The sequence below is a fragment of the Phaseolus vulgaris genome, chromosome 9, assembly GCF_051622355.1.
Source record: "Phaseolus vulgaris cultivar YP4 chromosome 9, ASM5162235v1, whole genome shotgun sequence".
In the NCBI taxonomy this organism is placed as follows: domain Eukaryota; kingdom Viridiplantae; phylum Streptophyta; class Magnoliopsida; order Fabales; family Fabaceae; genus Phaseolus; species Phaseolus vulgaris.
In genome coordinates this window covers 7480602-7493759 of record NC_143506.1, presented here as the reverse complement: position 1 = coordinate 7493759, position 13158 = coordinate 7480602, and the positions used below count along the sequence as shown (strand labels likewise).

At 37.5% G+C, this 13158-nt stretch overlaps 1 pseudogene; it reads left to right on the top strand.

Moving 5' to 3' along the window:
* The first annotated feature begins 9279 nt into the window (after nt 1-9279).
* LOC150025131 (uncharacterized) lies at nt 9280-12340 on the top strand (annotated as a pseudogene).
* Nucleotides 12341-13158: the final 818 nt, after the last annotated feature.

The window sequence follows — 13158 nt, the reverse complement described above, 5'->3', positions numbered from 1 at the left end:
TCTTCTAATTTATCTGTCGTGCAATCGACTGGTTTAACTGGATGGGTTTTTCCCAACTCAATGTACTTTGTACCAACCGGTACTTAACTCTCTGCAAACCACCTTAGCTTAAACAAACGGTTAATCCGAAACAATAACGTTTAATACGAAATCACTTACTCGGCAAAAAGGGCTTAGGTCGATCTTAGTATCTGAAACCTCTCTCGCCCGATCTACCAAGGGCCAAAAGCATTTCTACATCGTCGCCCAGAACTTCGTTGATGCGGCCCTCGCCATGCGATTCTCTTTCTATTTCAATCTCAAACCATGGGCTTCTGGCGACGTCATCTTCCTTTAACTGAGAGCGTCCCTTGCGGGACCACCTCCGGATTTCATCTTTGCTCATCTGGGGGGAGAGCTGTCTTTCGAATCTCCCTCTACCTTCCCCGAGTCTTTACCCTGAGATAACTTACATCATTGTTCCCCCATCTGGGGGTAGAGCCGCCTTTCGGATCCTTCTCTACCTCCCTGGGTTTTAGAACAACGATTTAGGTGGTGAGGTGCCCTCTGTGAACCTTCCCCAACCACCCTTTAACCTCCGATTTAACTGGTCTTACTACGTGATGGCATTTTCATGTGTTCTTCTTGAATCAAAGTAGAAAAATAAGGTGCGGAAGCAATGGGTGAGATGATCAAGACCCTCCTAGGAGTTGTGTTGGCCTTGTAGGTGCATGATGAGTATGGTGTTTGAGTGGTTTGGCCAGCTCAAGGGAGAAGGTGAAAGGATTGAAGTTTAGAGCCTAGATTTCTAGGAGAAGTAAAGCTTGTGCACAAAAATGGCAGCATAACCTTACTCAATTAAACTTGATGATGGAGGAGGGCCCAAGCTCACCACACGATGAAAGCCAAGCCTCCAAGACTAGACGGTCTAGCCTATGATGAGGAGCGTCTAGACTCAAAAAGGAGCGTCTAGCCCATGAAGAGGAGCGTCTAGGCCATTATGAGGAGCGGCTACATAAGGAGCGTCTAGGCCATGATGAGGATTCCTTCTAGACCGTCTAGCTTCACATACACATGGGTCAAAGCTACGGTTTTGGGAAGAGAAGACCTTTTTGTAATTGTTACATAAAGGCCCATTAGGGGTGCTTAGTAATTAGAGTAGTGTAGAAAGCATTTTTTTTGTGTGAACATTCTAGAAAGACCATGGAGGGGGTGAGCATAAAAACTAGACACACCCCTCCCCATGTGCTCATTTGTGCACCCATGTGCCATGTGCACCCATGTGCTTCACATTTACATTTCATTTGGCTAGCATTAGGGTTGCATTATGGTCCTCCTTAGCCTATAAAAGGAGGAGCCTACACCTTGTATTTTCAAGTTTATTGTGAGTAAAGTTATGCTGCCAATTTGTGCTCAACTTTGCTTCTCCCTAGAATCCTAGGCTCTAAACTTCAATTCCTTCATCTTTTCCCTTGAGCTGGCCGAACCACTCAATACCCACACTTATCATGCACCTACAAGATCAACACCACTCTTAGGAGGATCTTGCTCACTCTCATTCATTGCTTCCGCCCCATACTCTACATTGATTCAAGAAGAACTTCATGAAAATGCCATCATTTGGTATCATGAGCTTTTGGTTCTTCAAGATGAGTAGCTTGGTCTTTTAAATTTTCAGTTCTTCTTTATTTCATATTGTCATTTAAATTCCATACTTGTCTTGCTGTTTTTTACTTTTTAAATTGTTCTTGGTGTGCTTATGGAAGATCCAACCAAAGCACAATTGTTCAATTGATCTTGAACAAATTCTGTGCAGCTTGTGATAGGATTCCTTACACCATTGAGTGGCTGTTTTTCTTTTAGGAATTTGAGTCCTTATTGCTTTCTTAATTTTGCTTCATTTTATGCTTTGAGTCTTTATTTTCTGAATCTATAAATGTTGTGTCAAGTCATGTGAATCCATATTTGTCAACAATTCTTAGTAGTCCTATTATTGGCTTGATTGTTTCTTGCTTTTGGGTCTCTTTAATTTGTTTGAATCTGCTGTTCTTTGATCCTTTGGTGCCTTTTTTATTTTTAGTTTGAGTTCATATTGTGTTTAGATCATACACAATTCTATTTCACAAATTTCCATTGTGTCTAAACTTTGGTATCTTGCTGTTTTTGTTTCCAGTTTTCAGATTCCCCTGTTTACACCTTCTCATTACTAAGCACCCCTAATGGGCCTTTATGTAACAATTACAAAAAGGTCTTCTCTTCCCAAAACCGTAGCTTTGACCCATGTGTATGTGAAGCTAGACGGTCTAGAAGGAATCCTCATCATGGCCTAGACGCTCCTTATGTAGCCGCTCCTCATAATGGCCTAGACGCTCCTCTTCATGGGCTAGACGCTCCTTTTTGAGTCTAGACGCTCCTCATCATAGGCTAGACCGTCTAGTCTTGGAGGCTTGGCTTTCATCGTGTGGTGAGCTTGGGCCCTCCTCCATCATCCCCTCCCTCTTGAAAAGGATTTGTCCTCAAATCCAAAGCTTTTGCTTTTGAGGGGGCTTGTTGTGGCTGGATGGTGTCCATCATCTCCTCCTTCGGGAAAAGATCTATCCTCAGATTTGCTAACTTGATCTCGGATAGCAGCCTCTTGCTTCGTCAAGGTGTGTCCTCCCGGATCAAATATCAACCTATGAGAATCTTGAAACAAAGCAAAGGAGTTAGAGTGAGTATTTGGAGAACAATTAATTGTGTGAAGTTGCCATCTTTGTTTTTCTCTTGTTTTGGTCAACTTCCCACAATGCTTCCCTTTTGATGGTTGTAGGTGCCTTCTAATCCTCTTATGTTTTCTAAAATTTCCAACAGTAGTTACTTTTTCTTTAGGCATAATCCCTTTAGGAAATGGTGACAACTTTAAAAAGGCAAGAGGACTATGTTCACATACAACTTCAAATGGAGAGATATGAGTAATCTTGTGGACTACTCCATTGTATGCATGCATAAAAGGAAAAGGATTCTTATCCCAAGAATTGTGGGTGTCCCTCATGATTTCGTGAAGCATAGAAGGGAGAGCTATGTTTTCAAATTTTGGAGCTCTATCCCTTATTTTTGAAAATAAATCATGGAGGCTTGTCACTTTTCTTAAGAAGAGTTTATCCACTTCCATGAAGAAAGAATCAAGACCTTTTGTCGTCCTAGGAAGCTCTAATTTGAAATGTGTGTCTTCCCATGGATCTTTTACAAAAGGTGAAGGAGTATAGAGTTCTTGGGACGTTGCCTTAGGTGTAGTTTGAAAACAAAAGTTATACCTAAAGTAATGTCTTTGAACTTCTTTTCTCATGGGTGACAAAAGTTTTCCTCTTAAAAGCTCTAGAGTTTTATCAACTCTAATTTGACCCATGAGTTCTCCTTCATGAAGAATTTCTCTTTTATGTGTGAAGGTAGTCTCGTTGATACAACCTTTGTTCATGGAAATTTCAATTCTTTGCAAAGGTTGTCTCAATAAGACATGACAAGTTTCTTTAGGCACTACTTCACATAAAAAATTGTCTTTGTAGATGCCTATAGATGACTTGACCTTCACTTGGTGATATCTTGGCATGTATGTAAAATAATCTACTATATTTTTATCTATGCAAACCTTTTTTAAGGATTCTTCTTTTTTTTCTAGGCTTGCAAGTGTTCCTTTACAAAAGGTAAGGCTAAGTTTTTCAACAAGAGGTATATTTTCAAATGTATTTTCAACTTTTCCTTCTTGTTGAATGACCTTGTGGGAAGGAACACTCTTCTCCCACGCCTTTTGTTTCCCAAGGTTTTTCTCTTGCTTTTCTATTTTTACATTTTCTTCACTCTCACTAGCTTCTTTTTCTTGGCTACTATTCTCATCTTTGTCCCTTAAGATCATAGATCTTTCATTGAAACATTGAGATGCTAATTGATCATTGCCAAGGTATTCTAAACATGGAATTTCTCTAGCTGGAGTGTGAGAGATATGCTTGATTAGGTTTTCTTGTCTCTCTTTCCTAGCTCTCCTAGGGAATTGTTGATGATATTCATTTTTCCGAAGACTTTCTTCCCCAAGATAATCATGATGTTTAGAGCTAGATGCATGAGAATGTAATTTTTTTTGAAAATTGAGACTTCTCATTCTTTGCTTTAGTCAAAACATTAAGTTTAGTCTCACTCTCCAATTGTCTATAAGCAATTGATTGCACAATTTGTGAAACTTCTTTCAAAAGAGTTTTTAAAGATTTTAATTCACTTCCAATAGACTTTGTAGAATGAGAAGAAGAAGGCATGGCTAAAGCTTTGTGTATACAAGTATTTTACCTTGAGAAAACTTAGGAAAGTCAAAGAAGGTAGTTTTCCAGGTAAGGGAGGTGAGTCACAAAGGACTACTTAAATACCAAGCCTTTGCCTTAGCCAAAAACTATCCCTCAATGTCTTCACACAAAAGTAAACCACTTAGAACACAATTAAGTTGAGAAATCAAATTTTCAATGAAAGAAAACAATGCAAGCTACTAATCAACAAAGCTAGTCGGTTTAACACAAACTTAACAAAATAACCATGCAAAGCGTCACTAACTAAGCAAAAGAAAAGGCAATTACAAACAATTAACAATTGCTAATTAAGAATTCTATACTAGTCGGCCCTAGGTGAGGCTTCTTGGACACTTTGAGCCCTTGAAGACACACTCACCGTCTAAAAACGTAATTAAGAGGTAATTAACAATAAACCAAGTTGCAAAGGAAATAAGAGAACTCCCTTTGTTGATCCTCTTTTTGGGTTAGTGCACTTCCTTGTTGTCTTTGCTTGTTGATCTTCCAAGTGTTTGTAGTGTTTTTCAAGAATGCTTGTTTCGGCTTTGGCCTTGTCTTCTCCTTAGAATGATGGTCTTTAATTCTCCAATTTCCAGCACCTAGCAAAGGGCTAAACCTTAACCAAATCAAGTTCCCATTCACATAAGCACCAAAGAAGAATAAATTCCAGCACCCAAATTAGAGGTCAAAGAACAAAAGCAAGAAACAAATTTAATTGAATAAAACAGTACCACCAAAAGGATTTAGATTGTGACAACTAGAAAGAGAGTCAATTAAGTAAAGCAAACAAATAAAGGTACTCAATTAAAGGTTGGCACACAAAAGAATTCCTAAAGAAAAGCACTAGATTAGATGACCAAATAAAAAAACAACACCACTGGAAAATGTTGTGGGCCAGAAAACGTGTTTGTTCCCCGACTTATGCTGATCTTTATTTTTGGAATTTGGCTCTGAAATTTGTTATGCAAGATATTCAGGATCTTATCTAAAATCTGGCTTTGGATTCACTCAAAACGGATGCACCATTTTTTTTTAATAAATTTTGCAAAATTGGTGTTCGGTTATGCCAGCTGGAGCGCTTCAGATTTGCACTCTGATCTTAAAAGATTTATCATTTTTTTTCTGTTGCTTCTTTTGACCTAATTCTTTTTTTGTCTTTTCTATAACACTTTAAACTTGCATTTTCCAGAAAATCAGAATTTTCCTATGGGTGGAAATATTTTTCTGGGTTAAAACAGCCAAAACAGAGAAGGTGTAAACAGGGGAATCTGAAAACTGGAAACAAAAACAGCAAGATACCAAAGTTTAGACACAATGGAAATTTGTGAAATAGAATTGTGTATGATCTAAACACAATATGAACTCAAACTAAAAATAAAAAAGGCACCAAAGGATCAAAGAACAGCAGATTCAAACAAATTAAAGAGACCCAAAAGCAAGAAACAATCAAGCCAATAATAGGACTACTAAGAATTATTGACAAATATGGATTCACATGACTTGACACAACATTTATAGATTCAGAAAATAAAGACTCAAAGCATAAAATGAAGCAAAATTAAGAAAGCAATAAGGACTCAAATTCCTAAAAGAAAAACAACCACTCAATGGTGTAAGGAATCCTATCACAAGCTGCACAGAATTTGTTCAAGATCAATTGAACAATTGTGCTTTGGTTGGATCTTCCATAAGCACACCAAGAACAATTTAAAAAGTAAAAAACAGCAAGACAAGTATGGAATTTAAATGACAATATGAAATAAAGAAGAACTGAAAATTTAAAAGACCAAGCTACTCATCTTGAAGAACCAAAAGCTCATGATACCAAATGATGGCATTTTCATGAAGTTCTTCTTGAATCAATGTAGAGTATGGGGTGGAAGCAATGAATGAGAGTGAGCAAGATCCTCCTAAGAGTGGTGTTGATCTTGTAGGTGCATGATAAGTGTGGGTATTGAGTGGTTCGGCCAGCTCAAGGGAAAAGATGAAGGAATTGAAGTTTAGAGCCTAGGATTCTAGGGAGAAGCAAAGTTGAGCACAAATTGGCAGCATAACTTTACTCACAATAAACTTGAAAATACAAGGTGTAGGCTCCTCCTTTTATAGGCTAAGGAGGACCATAATGCAACCCTAATGCTAGCCAAATGAAATGTAAATGTGAAGCACATGGGTGCACATGGCACATGGGTGCACAAATGAGCACATGGGGAGGGGTGTGTCTAGTTTTTATGCTCACCCCCTCCATGGTCTTTCTAGAATGTTCACACAAAAAAATGCTTTCTACACTACTCTAATTACTAAGCACCCCTAATGGGCCTTTATGTAACAATTACAAAAAGGTCTTCTCTTCCCAAAACCGTAGCTTTGACCCATGTGTATGTGAAGCTAGACGGTCTAGAAGGAATCCTCATCATGGCCTAGACGCTCCTTATGTAGCCGCTCCTCATAATGGCCTAGACGCTCCTCTTCATGGGCTAAACGCTCCTTTTTGAGTCTAGACGCTCCTCATCATAGGCTAGACCGTCTAGTCTTGGAGGCTTGGCTTTCATCGTGTGGTGAGCTTGGGCCCTCCTCCATCTCTACGTCAATATTGGTGTCTCTCTCAAGGGGGAAAAGTGTTCTTCTCCAACCCTCCTTTCCCATACTTGAGATCGTTAACACCCCTGACTTTTCAGTTTCATCTTGCCTGAACTCACTCGAAGGTGAGAAGGACTTTCCCTGATGCCTCAACTTGCCCAGGCGTTACATCTTTGATGAGCATATATTTATTCACACTTAATAGCCTTAATCATAGATTATTGGACTATAATAATTAATAAATCCATTGTTTTAATTAATATTCTTATAATTGGGTTTATTTAGGCCTTAACTATTATTATTGTTAATTTTGTGTTTTTAGGGTAAATGATCTGAAGCATCTACCTTTGTGAATGGGCCAAATATGCAAAAGTCCAAGTTGCTTCTTTGAATCAAAACAGAAAACAAATTCTGTTGGAGAAGAAAGAGAAAATAAAAGCTACAAGATTCCAGAAACAAAATTGGAAGCAAATCTTCTGCAAAATAAAAAGAATTATGGAAAGTGGAAACTGTTTACAAAATCTAAACTGCAATATTTTCCCAAGATCCTTGGAGCAGAAAAGCCTTATAAAAGGACACAAGCATCAAGTAGAAAGGGAGAGAGTTTCATAGGGTTTTCTTAGTTTCTTTTCTTATTTGTAATTATTTTTCCTCCGCATGGAAAGCTAAACCTTTTGGTTGATTCCTTTGTGATTCCCCATTGAGTTCTGAGGTTTTGATCAATAAAAGTTTCTATTTTTAATTCTCTATAGCAGTTGTTTTTATTGTCTAATCTCCTGGAAAACTAGTTTTTGTGAGAGGTTGTACTTGAACGCATGATTGAGAGTCTTCCTTATCTTAAACTTTGGTTTCTTAGTTAGTTCGTATTGTTCTAATTAATTTCTTGGGCGCATGATTCAAGAGAGAGGAGATAAGCATTCCCATGGAGTATACGCATGGAACAAAGTGGGTATTGATTAAATCAGTAGACGCATGCTTTACTGGTGAGCTTCAGTTGAATTAGGTTTGGCGCAAGTTCAATCTAGTTTAGCTCTGCTGAGGATTGAGAAAAGAATAATCTTTAGAGAGCCCGTGAAGAATTCATTGGTGGAAGAACTTGGGAGTCAATCTGCATTCTTTACTGATTCAAATCATCATTTATATTTTCTTGCTAAACGATCGTAACCCCTGTTTCTTTACCATTATTGCTAATTTTCATTGTTTGCAGATAGGTTTTGAATTCTATTCACTGAAATTACTATTGGATTCGTTGGGAGACGACTTGGGGTCATCTGACCACAACTATATTATCACCTCTCTAGTGTTAGACAAATCTACGCTAGAATCATATTAATTTGACAGCAAAACGACAGTTATCAAATTTGGCGCCGTTGCCGGGGATTCCAATTTGATTTTGGTTATCAGGTTTTTCTTCTTATCTGTATAATTTTTTTTTCCTTCCTAATTTTTTTTTTTTTTTGCATATTTAAATTTTGTTTTCTTCTTATTAGTTTTTATTTATTTAGTATACCCTAAAAAAACAAAAACAAAATTAAAACTAAAAAATCTAATATTCAACTTTTTTTTTTCTTATTTTTTTTTATAAACGAAAAAATAAAAAAAAAACGAAAAATTAAAAATTAAAAAAATATAATATTCGGAACATCTTTTTTTATTTTTTTATTTATTTTATCTCTTATATCTTTTATCTTTATTTTGTTTTGAATTGTTTTTATTTTATTTCCTTATATCTTTTATCTTTATTTTGTTTTGATTTGTTTTTATTTTATTTTCTTATATCTTTTATCTTTATTTTGTTTTTATTTGTTTTTATTTTATTTCCTTATATCTCTTATCTTTATTTTGTTTTGATTTGTTTTTATTTTATTTCCTTATATCTTTTATCTTTATTTTGTTTGTTTTTATTTGATTTGATTTTTATCTCCTATATCTTTTATTTTTATTTTGTTTGTTTTTATTTTCTTTATCTATATATCTTCTGTTTTTAGTTATTTTTTTTGTCATTCTTTATTTATTTATGTTTCTGTTTTATTTTTATTATTGATCTTTTTATTTTCCCTATTTATTCATTTTTACATTTTTTTTCCTTGTCATTTTTTTAAGCATTAAGTGTAGCCATTACATTAGTTCTTTTTAGAATCTTGCATTTAGGGTAGACACTTCAGTTGCTACTCTTTGTTTTTTTTTTAAAAAAAAAAATTGAAAGCAATTCAGGGAAGACTCTGGCTAGGAAAGACTTGGTATTTAAGTTTGTCCATTTGTGACTCACCTCTCTTTCCTGGGAGTTGACTTGGGTTGTTTCCTTTTTTTTTAAAAAAAAAAAAAAGAGATTTTGCTCTGAGAGGTCTAATAGAATATTCAATTAAAATACATGTCTAGTACAACCTCGTCTTCTAGTTCATCACCAACTACTGTCGGAAGCCCTAACTCTGGAATTATGGACGAACGGACCCTCAGAGAACTTGCTGCTCCAGATGTTTCCTTCCAAACTATGTGTATCCAATATCCAGATGAGCAATGTGAGCTTAAATCTGGTTTGATACACTTGCTGCCTAAATTTCATGGCCTTGCAGGTGAAGACCCGCATAAACATCTTAAGGAGTTTCACACAGTGTGCACCACCATGAGGCCAGCTGAGGTCACAGAGGAGCACATCAAGCTTAAAGCATTCCCTTTTTCATTCCAAGATGCAGCTAAAGATTGGCTATATTATTTGCCGGCAGGATCAGTGACTAATTGGGAAGGGTTGAAAAGAGTGTTCCTTGAAAAATTCTTTCCAGCATCCAGAGTCACATCAATAAGGAAGGAAATATGCGGGATCAGGCAACAAGATAGAGAAAGTCTCTATGAATACTAGGAGAGATTCAAGAGGCTATGTACAAGTTGTCCATACCATCAGATTCATGAACAACTTCTAATACAATATTTTTACGAGGGTCTGATAGCTATTGATAGACAAATGATAGATGCTGCCAGTGGAGGAGCTCTAGTTGACAAGACGTCAGCCGCTGCAAGACAATTGATTGAGATCATGGCTTCTAACAATCAACAATTCCAAACACGTAGCAACTCTGCAGCACCTGTTCGTGGAGTTCATGAGATGACAACCAATTATGCAGCTGATCATGCTCAGATGAAGGCACAACTAGACAATCTCACATCCATGATGAAGCAACTAACTATGCCTCAGATGGTTGCAAGGGTATGTGGAATTTGCACCGCTAACCATGCCACTGATGCTTGCCCCACTCTTCAAGAAGTTGAAGGAGGAAACAATGTTGAATGTCCTCAAGCTTATGCTGCAAACATCTTTAATAGTGGTAGACAGTCTACTAGTTTTCCCTTCAATAGTAGACTATCTAACCCACCTCAACAACCATTCAACCATGATTTGTCCACCAATAAGTATAATCCAGGTTGGAGGAATCATCCGAATCTTAGATGGGGTAACTCACAGCAACAACAACCATCCCCACCACCAACTTTTGTATCAGAAAAAGGTGGATCTTCTCTAGAGGATGTAATAAAGCACATGGCTGAAGTTAATACGCAATTCCAACAGAGAACAAGTGAAATAGTACAAAGAACAGATGAAAGAGTACAGAGAACAGAGGTAAGCATTCATAACTTGGAAAATCAGATTGGTCAGTTAGCCACTCGTATGAATGAGATGAATTCCAAAGGGTCTGATAAGCTTCCCTCCCAGATAGTCATCAATCCACATAATGTTAGTGCCATCACTCTGAGAAGTGGTACACAGTTGCAAGCACCTGTGCAAAAATCCACCAAAGTAGACGATCAACTGAGATCGTCTAACACCTCCAACATTACTACTACTCCAGAAAATGATGATCAAAGAAGGGTCAGCACAAGGAATAATGACATGGATGCTCCTCTTAGACCGTCTCATGAAGTTGATATACAAGGAGAAAATGCTAGTCTCGATAAACCATCTATTCCTCTTCCTTTTCCACAAAGAGTTGTTCAGACGAGCAGAAAAATGGAAAAAACTGACAAGGAGATTCTCGAGACATTCAGAAAGGTTGAGGTGAACATTCCTCTGCTAGATGCTATTAAACAGATTCCTAAATATGCAAAGTTTTTGAAGGATCTATGCACACATAAAAGGCGTCTTAAAGGGAACGAAAAGGTAAACATGGGAAGGAATGTTTCTGCTCTCATTGAAAAGCCTGCAGTAACAATTCCTGAAAAATGCAAAGACCCAGGCACTTTCACCATTCCTTGCGTAATAGGCAATAACCTATTTGAAAATGCAATGCTTGACTTGGGAGCATTTATAAATGTTATGCCTTTATCTGTGTTTACTTCTTTGTCTATTGGTCCTCTTAAACCCACAGGCATAGTCATTCAGCTCGCTAATAGAAGCACAGTCCAACCTGCAGGGCTTATTGAAGACGTCCTTATTCAAGTAAATAAACTTGTTTTTCCTGCAGATTTCTACATTTTGGACATGGGTGGAGAAGATTCAAATTCTGGTTCAACAACCATCATCTTGGGCAGACCTTTCTTGAAGACAGCCCGCACCAAGATTGATGTTCATGCAGGCACACTGACTATGGAGTTTGGAGACAATTTAGTCCAGTTCAATATCCTAGACGCTATGAAACACCCAATTGAAGATCACTCTGTGTATCATCTTGACATTTTAGATGATATTGTGGATGATAATGTGTTTGATTTTCTAGGTTTTGTAACTGATGTAGATGTTGTTGATTCACACTTAGCAACATCAGATGATATCAACCATGATGAATTGCAGGTTGCGAAAGTTTCTCTCAGCACTAGACCAGTACCGTCCATCATCCAACCGCCATCACTTGAACTGAAGCCACTTCCGGATCATCTTAAGTATGCCTATTTGGAAAAAGGGGAGCAACTTCCAGTGATTATTTCTACTTCTCTAACTTATGAACAAGAGCAGAAACTGTTGCAGGTGATTAAAGAGCACAAAAAAGCCATTGGTTGGACGTTGGCAGACATTCCAGGTATCAGCCCTTCTATTTGTATGCATAGAATTCTACTAGAAGAAGGGACAAAACCTGTGAGACAACCTCAACGCAGGCTTAATCCCCAGATTCTTGATGTGGTGAAGAAGGAGGTCATTAAGCTGCTACAAGCTGGTATCATATACCCTATCTCTGACAGCACTTGGGTGAGTCCGATTCAGGTTGTTCCCAAGAAATCTGGGATAACAGTGATAAAGAACGAGCATGATGAACTTATTCCTACTAGAGTGCAGAACAGTTGGAGAGTTTGTATTGACTACAGAGCTTGAATCAAGCCACCCGGAAGGACCACTTTCCTCTTCCTTTCATTGATCAAATGTTGGAACGTCTAGCAGGTAAAACGCATTATTGTTTCTTGGATGGTTTCTCTGGATATTTTCAGATATGTATAGCACCAGAGGACCAACACAAGACCACTTTTACTTGCCCATTTGGAACCTTTGCATATAGAAGGATGCCATTTGGCCTATGTAATGCTCCAGGAACGTTTCAACGATGCATGATGAGCATATTTTCTGATTTAATTGAGCATTGCATAGAAATTTTTATGGATGATTTTAGCCTATATGGTTCTTCTTTTGATGATTGTTTGGCTAACCTGGTCAAAGTACTTGACAAATGCATTGAGAATGACTTAGTATTAAGTTATGAGAAGTGTCATTTTATGGTTACACAGGGTACAGTTTTGGGTCACATTATCTCTGAGAAAGGTATTAAGGTAGATCCAGCTAAACTGAATGTTATCTCACAACTACCTTATCCCTCTTCTGTGAGGGAGGTTAGGTCTTTTCTTGGTCATGCAGGATTCTATAGACGATTCATCAAGGATTTTAGCAAAATAGCATTACCTTTATCTAACTTACTACAAAAGGATGTATTGTTTGATTTTGGAGAAAGATGCAGAGAGGCATTTGATGCTCTTAAAGCAGCACTTGTGACACCTCCAATTATAAAAACTCCTAATTGGACACTCCCTTTTGAGATCATGTGTGATGCCTCAAATTATGCACTTGGAGTTGTCCTTGCACAACGAGTAGATGGTTTGTCACATGTGATCTATTATGCCTCTAGAACGTTAGATGCTGCTCAGTCTAACTACACCACCACGGAAAAGGAGTTGTTGGCTATTGTCTTTTCCTTAGATAAGTTCAGATCGTATCTCCTAGGATCCAAGGTGGTTGTTTTTACTGATCATGCTGCCCTGAAATATCTCTTAAAGAAGACTGACTCAAAACCAAGGTTGATTAGGTGGATGTTGTTGCTCCAAG